The sequence below is a fragment of the Leptonychotes weddellii genome, chromosome X (assembly GCF_054177405.1).
Source record: "Leptonychotes weddellii isolate Sample4059 chromosome X, ASM5417740v2, whole genome shotgun sequence".
Classification (NCBI taxonomy): Eukaryota; Metazoa; Chordata; class Mammalia; order Carnivora; family Phocidae; genus Leptonychotes; species Leptonychotes weddellii.
In genome coordinates, this window is record NC_138385.1 from 44,640,016 (window position 1) to 44,646,663 (window position 6,648).

The 6,648-nt window shown below is 36.7% G+C and overlaps 1 pseudogene; it reads right to left on the bottom strand.

Moving 5' to 3' along the window:
* Positions 1-1,924: 1,924 nt before the first annotated feature.
* On the bottom strand, positions 1,925-2,301 carry LOC102726177 (small ribosomal subunit protein eS21 pseudogene; annotated as a pseudogene).
* Between the last annotated feature and the right edge of the window lie 4,347 nt (positions 2,302-6,648).

The following is a 6,648-nucleotide window of genomic DNA, read 5'->3' on the forward strand; positions in this document are numbered from 1 at the left end:
AACTAGATGTGCTTATGAATGCTTGTTACATGGTAAACTCTCAATAAATGCTGCTTTTCTAGGAACATTATTATTTTTTATCACCATCAAGATCATTATTTTATAGGAAGCCCTCTGTAAGTTCTCATGTTCCCCTCCATGACTAAGGCACATGCCTGAAGCTCCGTGCAAACCCAGTTATATAGCTCAGCTCTCAAAAGAAGCAGAAGCCAGTGCCTATACCCAATATGATGCCCTTACTTCAAAAAGATTTCTGTGCTCTTTTAGGAACAGGAAAATAAAGATGCTATGGCCTTACATGATTTCAGAAGTAATTTCTTGATAGATTAAAAATTAAGGATATAGATAAAAAGGATGTTATCTGTGCCTTTCCAAGGACAACTCTGCCTGATTCTAGAGGCTACACTCTTAAATTCTATATTGCTCTTTTTGGCATCTTCCTAGAAAGAACAGCTCCTGGTTTAAAATATATATATATATACATATATATATATATATATATGTGTGTGTGTGTGTATATGTATGTATGTATATATATATATATATATATATATATATATATATATATATATATGAAAGATTTTCTGGGTTCAAAACACAGTAAGACCCCACCGCCCCAAAGAGTAGCTGTTTAAAAGCCTCAGTCTACTATAATACCACATATCTTACAAGTTATCCAAAAAAAATAAAACCATATGTAAGATCAAAGGCGTAGCGTCTAAAATGCTATCAATAAATGGACAAAGGAAAGAAGTGCCAGAGACCCAAATATTACAACTAGTATATTAAGATTGGTCAATTCAGTAGTGTGAAAAGAGTATTCTCTTGACTGGTGATTTGTATAAAACATCAGTCAAAGACATTTCATGCAAAAATAAATAAAGAAAATATTAAGTAAGGAAGAAAAAAAATATATCAGCGGTGACTTGAAGAAGTTGGGAGGCAGGAGTAGCAAAAAGTAGCATATATTAAAAAGAAGATAGTTAACAATGAAGAGGCAAAAGACAAACCTGCTTGCTAGTGTAGTTAAGGGTGGGATAATGACTGAGAGTCCCTTGTACCACATTAATATCACGTTAGATATGAGAAGCTAGTAAATGCATACTAGGGCCTCAATACAGTGCCTCTGAAGACCAGATATCTCTATGGACACGAGCTGACTTATATTAGAATAAGCAACTGATTATAATAAATCTCAACTTATAACATGTGCACAAGCAAAACAGCAGAATGGGTGCAGCATGAAGATCATCGAACTATCTCCCTTCAAGGAGAGCAAGGAGCAGACATGTAAAATGGCTACAAGGGAAAAGGAAAGGCAACCAACAACTAAAAGAAAAAAAAAAGGGATTATAGATCTAAATAATATTTATAGGGATAGGTAACATATATATTGATTGTTTCCTAGGTGTCAGGTACACAATTAAATGTTTTATTGCACTATACTATTTAATGCAGCAACCCTGCAAGTGAAGTACTACTATTACATCCGTTTTACAGATGAAGAAACTGAATTGTAAAAAAGTTAAGTAACTTAGACTTAGCTCTATCTGATGCCAGAGTTTACAATCTTAAATGCTGTGTTGTCTCTTCTCTGTGTCTTCCCCAAAAAACTAGTGTTTGATTTTTAAAATAGATTTCCAGTCATTAAACCTCTGGATAATAAATTAGAAGACCCAGGCCATGTCCTTTGTGAATGGTTTTTAAAGTCCTCTTATCTTTGTCCCAGTGCTCACGGAGAAGGTGAGAGATTTTTATTAGGCCATGTATTTCACCTAATTGTGTGACTTTTCAGAAGGATGACTTTGGCATTTCAAAGTGAGATGGAGCATTAGACGGCTCCATATAGTTGGTATTAAAAAAAAAAAAGACAGTAATTTATTATGCTGGAAGAGAATGTAATTTTTTTTTCCAATGCGGGGGGGGGGGGCACATCCTGAAAATTACCTGGACATATATATTTGGGATGCTGATAAAACTGAACACGTTTTGGGGGGAGGTTTTGCTATTTATTTATGACAAATATTCCACATCCATGATCCTCTCCAGTCAGAAGTTCTTTGAAATGATGCTGTTGGCCTCGGCCAGGCAGAGGACGGACTCATCTGATTCATACATCCTACAAATGACTCCACAGATAGTGTAAGTTTTAAACTGGCTGTTGAACATGCCTGTCACCTTGTCAACTTCAGCCACATTCATCTGGATGGACACATGGTCCTTGGCGCCCATGATGCAGCTGCTGGAGGAGCATTTCCACAGCATGTACAGGTCCACTAACACCCCAGCATCTTTCTGCATGTGGAGGGTGCCCCTGCTGCCACTGCCACAAGCGGGAGCACAGAAAAACAAACCTGAACATGTTTGGCAATAGTTGCTAACTCTGATTTCTTTTAAGTGCCTGTCAAAAAGTTATTCCCACACACATCGACAACCCTCTCTAAACACAGACACACAGGGGCGCCTGGGTGTCTCAGTTGGTTAAGGGTCTGCCTTCAGTTCAGGTCATGGTTCCACAGTCCCGGTATGGAGCCCCAGACCCGCGCCCTGCTGGGCTCTGCCCCTCACCTTGCTCATGCCCTCTCCTGAGCGCTCTCTCTCTCTCTCTCTCTCTCTCAGATTCATAAATAAAGTCTTTAAATAAATAAATAAGTACACACAGACACACATGTGCATGCACACATAGAGTACAACTGAACTTTTAAGCACAGTAAGGATAGACTATCAATTCTTCCATGTACTAGTCTGAACCAGGGTTGGCTGGAAGTGAACTGGGTTGGAGATCACACAGACCTGCTTGGAGATATGGAGAATCCCTAGCAAAAATAATTTGTAATATGGTGCTAGGGGATCTGGAGTGCTATTGAAATGGGCAGTAGTCAAAGATTCAAGGAAGCAAACCTTCAACTTCATACAAGTCTATCAGCAAATTATGGGGTAAAGACTTGACCACTGCATTTAACAAAAAGAGTAACCTCAGGAAGGACCATGGGAAAGCAAACGGGGTTGTTGTTCCTCAGGATCCCACTTTAGAGGCCTGGAACTTAAATTTAAACCCCAGGCAAGGTTTATTACAGTGGCATGGATTAGAAATTACTTTTTTTAAGTTTTCATTTAAATTTCAGTTAGTTAACATACACTGTAATATTAGTTTCAGGTGTACAATATAGCGATTCAACAATTCCATGCAACACCCAGTACTCATCACAATAAGTGATACTCCTTAATCTCCATCACCTATTTAACCTATTCCCCCCTCCCCCACTCCAATCCCCTCTGGTAACCATCAGATTTTTCTCTATAGTTAAGACTCTGTTTCTTGGTTTGCCTCTCTGTCTTTTTTCCCCCCTTTGCTCATTTGTTTCTTAGACTCCACATATAAGTAAAATCATATGGTATTTGTCTTTCTGTGACTGGCTTATTTTGCTTAGCATATTACTCTCTAAGTCATTCCTTGTCATCGCAAATGGCAAGATTTCATTTTTTTTTTTTTATGGCTGAGTAATATTCCATTGTATATAAATAAAATCTTATTCCATTCATCAGTAGATGGACACTTGGGCTATTTCCATAATGTGGCTGTTGTAGATAATGCTGCTATAAACATCTGGGTGCATGTATCACTTCAAATTAGGATTTTTGTATTCTTTGCGTAAATACCCAGTTGTGCAAATACTGGGTTGTAGGGTAGCTCTATTTTTAATTCTTGAGGGGTCTCCATACTGTTCCCTGGAGTGGCTGCACTAGTTTCCCTTCCCACAAACAGTGCAAGAGGGTTCCCCTTTCTCCACATCCACATCAACACCTGTTTTTCATGTGTCCTTAATTTTAGCCATTCTGACAGGTGTGAGGTGATCTCTCATTGCAGTTTTGAGTTGCATTTCCCTGATGATCAGTGATTTCGATCATCTTTTATGTGTCTGTTGGGCATCTGGATGTCTTTGTTGGAGAAATATCTATTCATGGCTTCTGCCTATTTTTTAACTGGATTATTTGGTTTTGGGGTGTTGAGCTTTATAAGTTCTTTAAATATTTTGCGTATTAATCCTTTATCAGGTATGCCATTTGCAAATATCTCCTCCCATTCCATAGGTTGCCTTTTAGTTTTGTTGATTGTTTCCTTCACTGTGCAGATGCTTGTTATTTTGATGTAGTCCTGATACTTTATTTTTGCTTTTGTTTCCCTTGCCTCGGGAGACATATCTAGAAAGAAGTTGCTATGGCCAACGTCAAAGAGGTTACTGCCTGTATTCTCCTCTAGGATTTTCATGGTTTCAGGTCTCACATTTAGGACTTTAATCCATTCTGAATTTATTTTTGTGTATGGCATAAGAAAGTGGTCCAGTTTCTTTATTTTGTATGTTGCTGTCCAGGTTTCTCAACACCATTTGTTGAAGAGACTGTCTTTTTTTCCCCATTGGATATTCTTTCCCACTTCATTGAAGATTAATTGACCCTATAATCACAGGTTCATTTCTAGGTTTTCCATTCTGTTCTATTGATCTATGTGTCTGTTTTTTGTGCCAGTGCCATGCTGTTTTGATCACTACAGCTTTGTAATACAACTTGAAGTCCAGAATTGTGACGCCTCCAGCTTTGCTTTCCCTTTTCAAGAATGCTTTGGCTATTTGGGGTCTTCTGCAGCTTTTTCCATACAAATTTTAAGATTGTTTTTTCTAGCTCTGTGAAAAATGCTCTTGGTATTTTGATAGGGATTGCATTAAATATGTAGATTACTTTGGGTAGTATAGACATTTTAACAAAATCTGTTCTTCCAATCCATGAGCATGGAATATCTTTCCACTGCTTTCTGTCATCTTAAATTTCTTTCATCAGTGATTTATAGTTTGCAGAGTACAGGTTTTTCAACTCTTCAGATGGTTTTATTCCTAAGTATCTTATTATTTTTGGTGCAATAGTGAATGGGATTGATTCCTTAATTTCTTTTTCTGCTGCTTCATTATTGGTGTAAGGAGATGCAAAAGATTTCTGTGTATTGATTTTATATCCTGTCAATTTACTGAATTCATTTATCAGCTCTAGCACTTTTTTGGTGGGGGTCTTTTGTGTTTTCTATATAGAGTATCATGTCATCTGCAAATAGTGAAAATTTTACTTCTTCCTTGTAGATGTGGATACCTGTTATATCTTTTTGTTGTCTGATTGCTGTAGCTAGGACTTCTAGTAATATGTTGAATAACAGTGGTGAGAATGGACCCCCCTATCTTGTTCCTAACCATAGAGGAAAAGCTCTCAATTTTTCCTGATTGAGGATGATATTAGCCATGGGTTTTTCACATAAGGCCTTTATTTTGTTGAGGTATATTCCCTCTAGCCCTACTTTGTTGAGGTTGTTTTTTTTTTTTTTTTTTTCATGAATGGATGTTGTACTTTGTCAAATACTTCGTCTGAGTCTATTGAGATGATCATGTGATTTTTATCTTTTCTGTTATTGATGTGATACATCACCTTGATTGATTTGTGAACATTGAAACACCCTTGTGACCCAGGAATTAATCCCACTTGATCATGGTGAACGGTTATTTTTTAATGTATTGTTGGATTTGGTTTGCTAGTATTTTGTTGAGAATTTTTGCATCTATGTTCATCAGAGATATTGGCCTCTAGTTCTCTTTTTGGTGGTGTCTTTATCTCGTTTTGCTATGAGGGTAATGCTGGCCTCATAGAATGAATTTGGAAGTTTTCCTTCCTTTTCTATTTTTTGGAATAATTTGAGAAGAATAGGTATTACTTCTTCTTTAAATGTTTGGTAGAATTCGCCTGTGTAGCCCTCTGCTCCTAGACTGTTGTTTGTTGGGAGCTCTTTGATTACTGATTCAATTTCTTTGCTGGCTATAGGTCTGTTCGAATTTTGTATTTCTTCTGTTTCAGTTTTTGTAGTTTATATGTTTCTAGGAATTTATCCATTCCGCTAGGTTGTCCAATCGGTTGGCATATATTTCTTTTTTCATAATATTCTCATTGTTTGTATCTCTGTGGCATTTGTTGTTATTTTTCCTCTCTCATTTGTGATTTTATTTATTTTGGGTCCTTTCTGTTTTCATTTAGATAAGTCTGACTATAGTTTTATCAATTTCATTAATTATTTCAAAGAACCACCTGCTGGTTTCATTTATCAGCTCTACTGGGGTTTTTTTTTTTGGTTTTGTTTTTATTCTTTAGTTTCTATGTCACTTATTTCCGCTATTTGCTTCCTTCTGCTATCTTTAGGCATTGTTTCTTGTTCTATTTCTAGCTCCTTTAGGTATAAGGTTAGGTTGTTTATTTGAGATTTTTCTTGCTTCTTGGGGTAGGCCTGTATTGCTTTTAAATTCCCTCCTAGAACTGCTTTTCCTGCATCCCAAAGGTATTGGACCTCTATGTTTTTATTTTCATTTGCTACCACATGTTTTTTTCATTTACTTTTTTTTATTTCCTGGTTGACTCATTCATTTTTATTAGCATGTTATTTAATCTCCAGATATCTGTGGTCTTTCCAGATTTTTTTCCTGTGGTTGACTTCTAGTTTCATAGCATTGTGGCAGAAAAGGTGCATGGTATAACTTTGATTTTCTTGAATTTGTTGAGGCGTGTTTTATGGACTAATATTGTGACCTAATTGTGATCTATTCCGGAGAATGTCCCATG